Here is a 12875-nt window from a genome sequence, read left to right as displayed (position 1 = left end):
TGGGTCCTGAGCTGGTTTCTGGACCAATCACCGTGGCCCTTGGCAAGGGGCGTGGCTTTCCCAGAGGGAAACTGGGAAACCTAAATTGGGGTGGATGGATGTTGAATGGCCAAGAAACAACAATATCGACTAAGAATTATGGGAACACAGAATGAATGTTACCAGGGCTGGCTCGGTGAACATGTGATCTGCCATCCCACTCTTTAAAGGTCCCACGCTTAAAGCTCCGCTGTCACAGTTTGAAATTCTTAATCATTTTTGAACAAAGAGATTCATGCTTTCATTTAAATTACAAATTCATAGCTCATCCTGGTTGGGACTGAAAATGCATACGTGAGAAAGTGACTTTGGAACTGGATTTTGAAAGATAAAACACAATAGCAATTTTCCGGGCAGAGAGGGCTGGGTTGTGGGAAAAAGGAGGGAATTTCAGGCAGAAGGGTCAGCACACGCAACGACGTAGTGATGAGAAGGCAATGGTACCCCACTCCAGTACTCCTGCCTGGAAAATCCCATGGACGGAGGAACCTGGTGGGCTGCAGTCCATGGAGTCACGAAGACTGAGCGACTTCACTTTCGCTTTTCACTTTCATGCATTGGAGAAGGAAATGGCAACCCACTCCAGTGTTCTTGCCTGGAGAATCCCAGGGACGGGGGAGCCTGATGGGCTGCCGTCTATGGGGTCGCACAGAGTCCGACACACTGAAGCGACTTAGCAGCAGCAGCAAAAGTGATGTGAAAGGCTCAGTGAAAAGCTGGAACTACTAGCACCTCAAGTGGTTGGGACCGATAGTGCTGGTGGGAGTGACCCCAGCTGAGCTGGAAAGAGGGGCCCGAGAAGGACCTGAAGTGGCAAGTCAGGAGGTTGGCACTCAATAAGTATTCCTTAAATGAATTAATACATACAAGCCAAGTGAATTGCAACCTTAGAGAAAAAGTATTTTTAGAACCTATATTATTCCAAATGATCCTTACAAAATAACTGCCCAATTTTCCACTTTCCTTCTGCTCCAGACTAAAGCTAACTTTTCACTGTGTAATATTAGTATCTACTGATCCTTATCATCAGCGTGTTAGCAAGGTTAGCATTCCACCTCTGTGACTTCACGATCCAAGTATTTATGAATCAGAGAGATGTTTCTAAGAACATGTTTTCCAATTGTTTACTTTATAGCAATAATAGTGTGCTTTAATTACAAAGATGACGTTTTTAAATCTAAATAGAACCAGTCTCAATTGTGTGGGAGTGCATTGCTTTGGTGATAAAGGAGAAACACAGACAGTGACTCAGGTAGAACACTTGTTTCATTTTCATTTCGTGTTTCCCTTAGTTCTACATGTCAGGACATGTAGCAGAGCCAAAGCAGAGGTGCGCTTCGGGGAATGTGAAAATTAAAGCCAGAGCTTTCTGTGGAAGAATGAAAGTACATGGCCCCCATTCACCCAGCCTCTCCCTTTTCGAGGCCAAAATGAAAGGGGAAAAAAAGGTGTTGGCTTCCTTCCAGCACATAGACAACGAGCTGGTAAAAGTCAGTATTTTGTTGCCTAATTATTTTTTAAAAAGTGTGACAGAGACAACATTGGTTCTTCTGAGCTGAGAATCCTTTTGAGTTTCCACACCAGCTTTATTTTAATTTAAATTGAATGTAACAAGATCAATGTTCAGGTATCAGCTAAGTGCCAAATGTGGTGCCTTTGTCTGCCTTGTTCTTTCTTGTCTTCCTAGCACCTTGAACAATATATGGTATGAAGCAGGCATTTAAGAAATATTTGATGGATAAGTCAATGAATTTATTGCCCACAGTAATCTTATGTGGCTGTGGCAACTTTTCAGATCAGAAAACGGAGGCCAAGACTATGAGCTAGAAATTGAGGGAAAGAGATAATCTGTCTGGGCAGGGGGTGTTTCCCAGGCTGGCAGAGATAACATGGGGCTTCCTTGATGATTAACTTTTATGCAACCAGGTAGGTATCTCTTCTGTAGAATCCTCGGTCAACAGAAAATGACATCAAGAGAAAAGGGGCTTTTAAAGCGTCACATCCTCATCGTGGTCATCGTCATCTTCATTGACCTTAAACATAGAGCTTAAGATCAGGGAATGGAAGAATAGTTTAAAAAATTCGGAATTTATACCACTATATTTATATAAGTGAGGTAAGAGACCTGGGTTCAGTCCCTGGGTGGGGAAGATCCCCTGGAGAAGGAAATGGCAACTCCCTCCAGTATTTTTGCCTGGAGAGTCCCCTGGACAGAGGAGCCTGGCAGCTACATGTAGTCCATGGGGTTGCAAAAAGTCAGACACAAGCAAGTGAGGGACAGCCCTCCAGATGGGATAAGTTCTGCTTTAATGAAGGAATTTCAACTTTGCGATGGAAAGAGGGGACAAGCAGTGACTTCACTTTCAGTACACATAAGAGCATATGGTTCATGGATAATTTTTATTTCAGATGAACAACACAAGAGAGTGGGGTACCACCACTTCCTCAGTTCATCTGGTCTTCCATCCTGACCAGTTGCGGCTTTCTGATGCCTCCGCCTGCAGCCTCCTCTCCCATCCAGTCCCCCCTCAGTCCTGTACCAGCAGTTTTCCTAAACAGGTTTGCCGTGTCCATACACTGCCGAAAGACCCTGTGACCCACCGCTCCCCCATTGTCCTGGGACACAATCTGAACTGATTATTACAACCTTCAAGGCTGGTCACAGTCTGTTACCTACCCACTAGCTCCCAATCCCCTTCCCTTCCACACACATGCCTGCTCAACAGCTGCTTCACCATTCTCCAGACCTGCTGTGGGCTTTCACAATTCTGTGTTCTCACTCATGGCATGCACACCTACTGTGTGCCAAGTCGGTGTCTGCAACAGTGCAAGGAGCTGGGGATGAATAGACAGACGAGCAGGGCACAGTCTCTGACTTCCTGGCACCTGCTGCCTCTGCCTCTGCTTCTCTCTATGCCTGGAATGCTGCCCTCCTTCCCTGCCCAGAAGATGCTCAGCTTCAACATCTGAGCTCAAAAGTCACTTTGTCCATCAGCCTTTGCCAGCTCTCCCAGGCAGAGCTTTCCTGCCCCACTTTAGCCCTTATGACATCAGCTTTACCTGTTGTCAAAGTCTGTCTCTCCACGAGCTGTGAGCATCTTCCAGGGTGGGCAGCAGCACCGTGTATCTGCAGCTCTCATCATACCACCCAGCATATTGTTAAGTACCCATTAAACGTCTGCTGAAATAAACAACCGCTATGTGCTGGATACTGTTTCAGGCATCTTCATTTGCCATCTAAACAAGATTTTAAACTCTTCAAGGGCAAAGGATACTCTGGCATTGCCCTTGTAATCCCAAGATGTCTAAACATACTGCCGAGCACATGATCTGGCAATAGCACAGAATCTGAAGGATTGACTGGTAGGTATACAACTCACCGGAGTGACTCACTCCACCCTCAGCCACTCCAGTTTCAAGTCCAAGTTCATCATCAGATGATTTCAGTTCATCGTATTTTGGGAAACTGAACAAAAGTCCGAAAAGCCCTACTCAGTTTACTCAGTCAATAGCCGGGCTTATGTTTGTGGTTAAAGCAAATTATGGAATAATTGCAAATTTGGCAGACAGGATAGTATCACGAGGGCACAGGGATCTGGAATTTGTCACATGGGAGACTTCTGAGACTTTAGGAGTACGGTAAGGTCAACACTAGAAGGTTCCAGGCATTCAACAAGACTTGGGTGGGTGGGTGGGGGTGGGGGAGGCTTTTCAACAAGAGAGGCAAGGCTAAAGGAAAATGAGCACATTTTAAAACTCTCTAATATTTGGGGGGTAGTGGAAGTTAATAGAAGTTTTGAAGGGAATTAGACCTGTGTTTGAGTCAAGTGCCTAAGATTCAACCTTTCTGAGCTTTGGTTTCCTCATTGATAAAGCTGAAGTAATAATACCTGCCTCACAGGGTTGGCACAAGGATGAAAATAAGATACTGGATATTTTTTAAAGTGCTTACTATTGTGTCTGGCATGTAGTGTGTGCTCAGTATATAGTAATTACTAAATATGACCTAGCCTCCCATTGATTTTTTAATTTCTTTTAAAATCAGTCGGTAAGTCGACCTGACAGATGGTGTTTTTCATTGGGCTCTAGACATTTCTGATGTATCAGGGTTCTTTATGATGTGTAGGCTTCAAGAGTAAGGCAAGGGAAGGAAAACAGTGTAGGTCCAAGGTTCTTTCCACCATCCCTGCCTCCCACCCCTCTGCCACTCACCTTTCAGCTCCGGGGTTGTTGCCCATGGTCAGTCAGGATGCCCCCAAAAGGTTGCCCATCCCTCTCACAAGTGGCTGTTCTTTACCTTGACCCCATCTTAGCAATGGAGCATCTTCTGGGGGTAAAGGGCATGCAGGGAGCTCAGAAGTCTTCTGTTAAGCTTCCTTTCAGTGTAAGAATTTATGATTCTGCACACTAAGTGAAATAATTCAGAGAAAGACAAATGCCACGTGGTATCACTTATATGTGTAATCTAAAATACGACACAAACGAACATGTCTATGGAACAGAAACAGACTCACAGACACAGAGAATGGACTTGTGGTTGCCAAGGTGGGGGGTGAGGGGGAAGGATGAGGTGTTTGGGATGAGCAGAGTCAAACTATCATATATAGGGTGGATAAACAAGGTCCTACCGTATGGTGGCTCAGCTGGTAAAAGAATCTTCCTGCAGTGTGGGAGACCAGGGTTCGATCCCTGGGTTGGGAAGATCCCCTGGAGAAGGGAATGGCTCCCCACTCCAGTACTCTGGCCTGGAGAATCCCGTGGACTGTAAAGTCCATGGGGTTGCAAAGAGTCAGACACGACTCAGGGACTTTCACTTTCCCTTCACTGTATAGCAGAGTGGAACTACACTCAATGTCCTGTAATAAACCCTAATGGAAAAGAATATGAAAAAGAACATGCATAACTGGATCACAACTGTCCAGCAGATATTCAAACACTGTAAGTCAACTATATTTCAATAAAATAAAAACAACTTATGGTTTGTACGAGCGCCACTTTTCCTCTGTGAGTCCAACATCCCACCGCATCCAGTCAGGATGCTGAACCTTGTCAGAGCTCCCCAAGTGTTCCTGTGAGCATTTGCTGAGAGGCAGTAGGTGTCATGACTTGGAGCCAGCCCAAGCTAAGTGAAAGTTGCTCAGTCATGTCCGACTCTTTGCAACTCACGGACTATGCAGTCCACCAAATTCTCCACACTGGAGTGAGGAGCCTTTCCCTTCTCCAGGGGATCTTCCCAACCCAGAGGTCGAACCCAGGTCTCCCGCATTGCAGGCAGACTCTTTACCAGCTGAGCCACAAGGGAAGCCCACTTGGGAGCCAGCCTACTTGAGCTCAAATCTTGCTCTACCACTCAATAGCTGTGCAACCTGTCAATTGTTTACCCTCTCTGTGCTTCAGTTTCCTCATCTACAAAACAGAGATGTCCATAGTAATTACCTAATAGGGCTGTTATGAGGATGACAGTCACTAACTACATGTAAAGGGTTCAGCCCATTGTCTGGAACACTGTAAGTGCTACACAACAGCCTTTGCTCATATTACTTTATATTTAAAGGCACTTAAGAGAGGGAACTTTTCATACTGTTCATGGGGTTCTCAAGGCAAGAATACTGAAGTGGTTTGCCATTCCCTTCTCCAGTGGACCACAAAGAATGCTCAAACTACCGCACAATTGCACTCCTCTCACACGCTAGTAAAGTAATGCTCAAAATTCTCCAAGCCAGGCTTCAGCAATATGTGAACCGTGAACTTCCAGATGTTCAAGCTGGTTTTAGAAAAGGCAGAGGAACCAGAGATCAAATTGCCAACATCCGCTGGATCATAGAAAAAGCAAGAGAGTTCCAGAAAAACATCTATTTCTGCTTTATTGACTATGCCAAAGCCTTTGACTGTGTGGATCACAATAAACTGTGGAAAATTCTGAAAGAAATGGGAATACCAGACCACCTGAGCTGCCCCTGGAGAAACCTACATGCAGGTCAGGAAGCAACAGTTAGAAGTGGACATGGAACAACAGATTGGTTCCAAATAGGAAAAGGAGTATATCAAGGCTGTATATGGGGTCGCGGAGTCGAACACGACTGAAGCGACTTAGCAGCAGCAGCAGCACTATATTGTCACCCTGCTTATTTAACTTGTATGCAGAGTACATCATGAGAAATGCTGGGCTTGAAGAAACACAAGCTGGAATCAAGATTGCTGGGAGAAATCTCAATAACCTCAGATATGCAGATGGGAGAAGGCAATGGTAACCCATTCCAGTACTCTTGCCTGGAAAATCCCATGGATGGAGGAGGCTGGTGGGCTGCAGTCCATGGGGTCGCTAAGAGTTGGACACAACTGAGCGACTTCACTTTCACTTTTCATTTTCATGCATTGGAGAAGGAAATGGCAACCCACTCCAGTGTTCTTGCCTGGAGAATCCCAGGGACTTGGGAGCCTGGTGGGCTGCCATCTATGGGGGCGCACAGAGTCGGACACGACTGAAGCGACTTAGCAGCAGCAGCAGATATGCGGATGACACCACCCTTATGACAGAAAGGGAAGAGGAACTAAAAAGCCTCTTGTTGAAAGTGAAAGAGGAGAGTGAAAAAGTTGGCTTAAAGCTCAACATTCAGAAAACTAAGATCATGGCATCTGGTCCTATCACTTCATGGCAAATAGATGGGGAAACAGTGGCTGACTTTATTTTTGGGGGGCTTCAAAATCACTGCAGATGGTGATTGCAGCCATGTAATTAAAAGACGGTTACTCCTCGGAAGGAAAGTTATGACCAACCTAGAGAGCATATTCAAAACCAGAGACATTACTTTGCCAACAAAGGTCTATCTAGTCAAGGCTATGGTTTTTCCAGTAGTCATGTATGGATGTGAGAGTTGGATGGTGAAGAAAGCTGAGCGCCGAAGAACTGATGCTTTTGAACTGTGGTGTTGACGAAGACTCTTGAGAGTCCCTTGGACTGCAAGGAGATCCAGCCAGTCCATCCTAAAGATCAGTCCTGGGTGTTCATTGGAAGGACTGATGCTAAAAGCTGAAACTCCAATACTTTGGCCACCTCATGCGAAGACTTGACTCATTGGAAAAAGACTCTGATGCTGCGAGAGATTGGGGGCAGGAGGAGAAGGGGATGACAGAGGACGAGATGGCTGGATAGCATCACCGACTCAATGGACATGAGTTTGAGTAAACTCCGGGGGTTGGTGATGGACAGGGGGCCTGGTGGGCTGCGATTCGCAAAGAGTCGGACATGACTGAGCGACTGAACTGAACTGAAAAGAGGGAACAAATCCCTCCCAGGGTCCTCGGAGTTTAACTTTTGGTAGCCTATCCCAAGCCCAAAATGTATTTGATGTCTTCTTCCTTTCCTTAAAAATTCTTGTGTGACGTATTTAAATTCAATGTACCCACATTTGTTTCATATAAAACAATATTTAAGGCATGTATTAATTAAGACAGATGCCCTCCAGCAAGATGCCCTCTATCTACTGCCTGGCTCTGGCGCCCAACAGTGAAGCCACGAACAAGTTCATGCCCAGTTTGATGCAAGCATATGATTTCCAAAGTCTTTTTGGCACTGGTGTTTTATAGTTTGGAAAATCAGTGCCAGCAGACTCAAGGGACCTGCTCCAGTGGCTGCCTACCTGGCATCACCCATGTCTCCCATGCTGCCGCACTGGCATAGATTTTACACCAGAGCTGAGGTGCGATCTGTGCCATAGGGAACAACTGCCCGGAAGGCACAGTTGCTCCAGCTGTTCTGCCTCTGTGCCACTCACCCGTGCCACAGACCCGATTGTCTATTTTAAGGTGGATACACAGAAAATAAAGGAGGCTGGCAAAGAAGTGAGTGTGCGTGCATGTCAAGTCGTTTCAGTCGTGTCTGACTCTTTATGACCCCATGGACCATAGCCTGCCAGGCTCCTCTGTCCATGGGATTCTCCAGGCAAGAATACTGGAGTGGGTTGCCATGCCATCCTCCAAGGGATCTTCCCAACCCAGGGATTGAACCTGCGTCTTTTACGTCTCCTGCATTGGCAGCTGGGTTCTTTACCACGAGTACCACCTGGGAAGCCCAAAGTAGTGAATGGAAGGATTAAAGGAGATGCTCCATGGGAAAAGTTCCTGTGGGAGTTTTTTGTTTGGATACTTAAGAACCAAGAAAAATGCACTGGTAATCACGATCATTCGGGATCCTCCCATCTTCCACTACGCCCCGTGTAGCACTTAAGATAGAAATGAAGACCCTTCTCTAACTCCGTGCAAGCAACCTGGACAATGATGGAATCTGACACCTCTCCCCGTAATAAAGATTTAAATCTACTGCTAAATGTGTACAGCACTCTAGCAGCACTCTGCTAAAGGTAGAGGAATGACTAAATAAATCATATCACCACTACCAGCCATTAAAAACTATAGTTAACAAGAGTTACCATTATGGTAACAAGACAGCAGTGACCTCTGGGAGGTAGAGAGAGGCAGGCGTAATCAGGAATGGTGGCATGGGGGCTTCTAAGGACTTGATCTGGTGGGCTACTTCTTTACTCAAATGATAGGTCCTTGAAGTTTTACTATTAAAATAAGTACATATGTTCTATAATCATCTGTATATGTGCTACATTTCACAATAAAATGAACAACACTTTTGAAAAGAAATAATTATGGTAATAAGGACCATATTCAATTCAGAGTAATAAGCAAAAGAGCAAATTTCAACATTGCTTGCAATCCCAATCACAATTCTGTTTTTAAAAATCATAGGCATGAGAAAGAAGACCAGAAACACACCAAAATGCTAATAATGCTGAAATGATGGGTAATCTTTTTCTGTTGCTCATTTCCCAAATTTTCACAATGATTAAAAAAAATTATACTAAATCCTCCAAAGGAATCTTTAAAAGTACAATTTTTAAAATTGTTTTCAAATGACCTTCACAGCTATTATCTCACTGCTTCTTTTGTAAAATGTGTATTTATTTACTCTTGGCTGTGCTGGGTCTTCATTGCTGTGCGGTCTTCTCTCTAGTTGTGGCAAGAGGGGCTGTTCTCCAGTTGAGGTGCAAGGGCTTCTCATTGCAATGCCTTCTGTGATTGCGAAGCACAGGCTCTAGAGCATCCGGGCTTCAGTAGCCGCAGCACATGGGCTCAGCTGTCCTGCGGCACGTGGGATCTTCCTGGCCCAGGGGTCAAACCCGTGTCTCCTGCATTGGTAAGAGGATTATTTACCATTGTGTCACCAGAAAAGCCCTATCTCACTGCTTCTTGCAACAGTTTGGAGGGAGTCAATATTAAAGAGTCAATGAGTGTGTGTTAAGTCGCTTCAGTCATGTCCGACTCTGTGCTACCCCATAGACTGTAACCCACCAGGCTCCTCTGTCCCTGGGATTCTCCAGGCAAGAATACTGCAGCGGGTTGCCATTTCCTCCTTCAGCTGATAATAAATATGAAATAAATTTTACAGACCAGAACATGGAGGAAGTGTTTATGGCTTGCACTAAGTCACGCCATTGGCTGGAGGGGAAATTTCAACTGGGTCCCAGGTCTCCCAAGTCCTGATAATCCCTTGACTTCGGGGACTCAGGTGTTCTGGGGCTCCAGGATCCCCACTCAGGTGCAAAAAGCTGATACTTAGGCTTTGGTCCTGTGGTCCAAAGTGGATGTCTATGGCACACCAGAAGGTCCCCAAAGAGGCAATCTCTGCCTTGGGTACTCCTCTCACAGCCCCTCCTACCTAGCAAGGCACCAAGCTCATGGGTAAAACTCTTTGGAAATACTCCTTAGAAATGTTAAGAGAGAGAAGAAGGAAGAGGAGGAGAAAGGAAGGAAAATGTGTGGATGGAAAATGGGGATTGCTCTCATTGTTTTCTTTGTGGTGTCCTATCCCCGCTCCCCTGAAGATGGTCATTTCCTGGATGTAGCTCAACTTCATCCACAATTCTGCCACTGACCAGGCAGACAGAAGGGCTTCCCTAGTAGCTCAACTGGTAAAGAATCTGCCTGCAAGGCAGGAGACCCCACTTCAATTCCTGGGTCGGGAAGATACTCTGGAGAAGGCATAGCATAGGCTACCCTCTCCAGAAATCTTGAGCTTCTCTGGTAGCTCAGATGGTGAAAGAATCCACCTGCAATGTTGAGACCTGGGTTCGATCCCTGGGTCGGGAAGATCTCCTGGAGGAGGGTATGGCCACCCACTCCAGTACTCTTACCTGCAGAATCCCATGGACAGAGGAACCTGGCGGGCTACAGCCCACAGGGCCGCAAAGACTCAGACACGAGTGAAGCGATTGAGTACCACAGGGAGACAGAATGGGCTCTGGGACTCGGGTTTCCCCAGAATGCCTCCCTTGATTGGTAATTAATGATACCCCTACTGAAGACTGGCTGTGTGTCCCATCCTCAGGGAATCCTTACATGTTAAATGCCATTATGAGGGCCATTTTTCAGCTGAGGAAACTTAGGCAGAGAGTGAAATGACTTATCCAAGATGACACAGCTGAAGAATGTCACAAGATAGGCTGAATCCCTAATCAAAGCGCCACCTGCCACATTTCAGAGTCCTCGATATGCTGCCTCTTCGTGTTTCCTGAGGGAGAAGACTCATATTAGTAATCCCCCATGCAAATCCACTTGATAAAAAGTGTGGGTTTTTGGAAAGCAGAAGAGAGAAGAACAGAATTCCCTTCCTGAGGTGCAGAAGTCGGCTGGGCCAGCAGGAGCGGGCTCCAAGTGCTCTTTCCCTGGCGTTTCACTTGGCTCTCTAGAGCTGCGAGCAGATATAATCCGGAGGTTTGAAGAAGAATAATGGAGGGTGGGGGAAGGAGTGGGAAGGGACTATTCCCTGGACTAAAGAAAGGGCTAAAACCTTTAAATATCTCTTGAACTTTTATTCCCCCCTCTCTTTTGGCTCCCTGCAATGTTTTGATGTTTAGATTCGGTTGCCACAGTGGGCTGTTTTTAGCTGCCTAGTTCCATCCCCTCCCCTTTTAACTTTTTCCCTTTCCTTTTGCACTTGCCCCAACATGAAGTTTCCAATTCTTATCTCACTCAGCAAAACATACTGGGGCTGGTTCTGAATGTGGATTCCCCAGGCATTTTCTCCAGCGTAAAACCTCAGCAGTATTCAAGTCTCTGCTTAACCCTCTTTCATTGAGGATTAACCCCTGAAATAACTCTACCCAGGCTTCCTTCTCAGGGAGGGGACAGGCATTCTTTGCCTTGTGCAGAGAGGCTCTGTGGTCTGGGAATCCTCTCCTGCCCCTCCCCTAGATGATACACGGGTTGGGGTTCAAAGTTAGGGTGAATTGAGGACGCACCGAACTCAGGGATCGATCATCCCACCGGGTCACACAACCTGGGGCTGTCCCCTTCTCCGGCTCTTTCCCGGTGTCTCTCTCCGACCAGGCAGGTTTCACAGTCCTCCTGGGGGCTGGGGGCAGGGAGGCACGCAGCAGTCGTTTTTGTTTTCCTTGGATAAGAGCTTCATTCACAAGGGGGTGGACTGACTTCTCTGTCAAGATTCTTATCGCTTTTCAAGTTTCCGTGGGAGGGCGACGCTCAGACTTCTGCGAACAGCTGACAGCGTTTCTACCCAGGTGTGACTTGGGTATTCAGAACCAAGACTTACTAGAATGAAGCAGGCTAACGAGGGAAGCGGGAGGTTCCATGGTAATAAAAAATAAACCGACCAGGGGTTGTGGATTTCTCTGGCTTAATTACCCTTCTGTGGTATTGTTGTTGCGGAGGCTGGTCTGGCTGTTTGCTTACCTATGCTCCAAGCTGAATTTCCTTTTAACGACAGGACATAAACCTCCACAAATCTGGCTTGGGTGTATTAATGGATTCCTAGTTTAAAATGTAAACCGGTTAAAGATTCCTGTAGGCATTTCACAAAGGGGAAAAAAAAAACTAGTGGTGGGGGACGGGGGGGAGCGGGTAGCCTTCACGTGTTCTCCCCCATCTCCTTGTTTCGCTTTATAAGGGTGGCGTTTACTCGAGGGCAGTGGACGAGCAGCTAGAAAAGGTATGTAGAGACGCTCAAATAACTTCCATGCAAATTTGCAAACGCCCTTCCTCCTGCTCTCGCGGTGTTCTACGGGTTGTTAGGACACGCCCGGGGTTTACCTGGCTGCCCCGGGTCTACCTGCCGGTGCGTGGGCAGGAGGGCGGGTGAAGAGGGGTGGAGGTGTGGGGACGTGGAGGTGGGGCCCGGAAGTCCGTTACCAGGGTGAAAAGTAAAGCAAAAACAACGGCCCCACGCTTCCCGCGCGACTTCGCTGGAGATTCGCTGAGGTCCTCGGCGGCATCCTCTAGGACCCTGCGTAGGACCTCCAGGCTACCCGACGGGCCGGGGGCGAGGGTGGGGTGGGAGTTGGGTGCGGGATGACTTCCAAGGCCGCTCTCCGCGGGGTCCTGGGCCCCGAAGCTTGTGGGGCGGGTGTGTGTCCCGATGAGGCTCGGGTTCTGGGGAGGGGAATCAGGGTGCTGGGGACTCACCTTTACCTATAGCTCTGAGGGTATCTATCCCAGGCCGCTGGGCAATCGGAGAGGCCGGGGAGACGGGCCGAGCCCTCGAGGGTGCGGGACTGTGTGTGTAAGAGAGGGAGACAGACACAGAGAGGCCCTTCCTTGACGGCTGTTAACAGCCGAGTGGGGCGGGGCTGTGGGAGAGATCTGGGCTCCCAGAGCCTTTTAGTTCCTAGCCCAAATTGCCACACTAGAACCCTGGACCGTCTCTCTGTCTAAAGGCAGGTGGAAGCAGGTACCCCTCAACCCCACGGGCGCGCGGGTCTCCCTCTCCCACAGGTGCCAACCAGAGCTGGCCACAGTCGCGTCCACCCACA

General features: G+C 47.3%; 1 protein-coding gene and 1 long non-coding RNA gene across 5 annotated transcripts in view; one reads left to right on the top strand and one right to left on the bottom strand.

Moving 5' to 3' along the window:
- The window catches only part of ATF3 (activating transcription factor 3), a 58406-nt gene that overhangs the window by 31298 nt on the left and 14233 nt on the right, over positions 1-12875 (top strand). The window contains exon 1 of one of the 3 annotated variants that reach the window (XM_060396722.1): positions 12274-12353. The exons of the other annotated variants lie outside the window; for them this stretch is intronic. The gene's annotated coding sequence lies outside the window, so the exon portion shown is untranslated. Of the gene's footprint in view, positions 1-12273; positions 12354-12875 lie in introns of those variants that run through there. 3 annotated transcript variants of the gene reach the window in all.
- Positions 8695-12625, bottom strand: LOC105607667 (uncharacterized). 2 transcript variants are annotated; one of them, XR_009595872.1, is made up of 4 exons: positions 12529-12625; positions 11349-11877; positions 10447-10618; positions 8695-9236 (listed from the first exon to the last, which is right to left on the bottom strand). It is a non-coding gene; the product is annotated as an uncharacterized LOC105607667 (long non-coding RNA). The 2 variants fall into 2 exon arrangements; XR_009595873.1 differs by lacking the exon at positions 11349-11877 and having other exon boundaries at positions 8829-9236.

Source organism: Ovis aries, chromosome 12, assembly GCF_016772045.2.
Source record: "Ovis aries strain OAR_USU_Benz2616 breed Rambouillet chromosome 12, ARS-UI_Ramb_v3.0, whole genome shotgun sequence".
Classification (NCBI taxonomy): Eukaryota; Metazoa; Chordata; class Mammalia; order Artiodactyla; family Bovidae; genus Ovis; species Ovis aries.
Note: the sequence above shows the minus strand (reverse complement) of the source record. Positions and strands in the feature narration are given on the sequence as shown.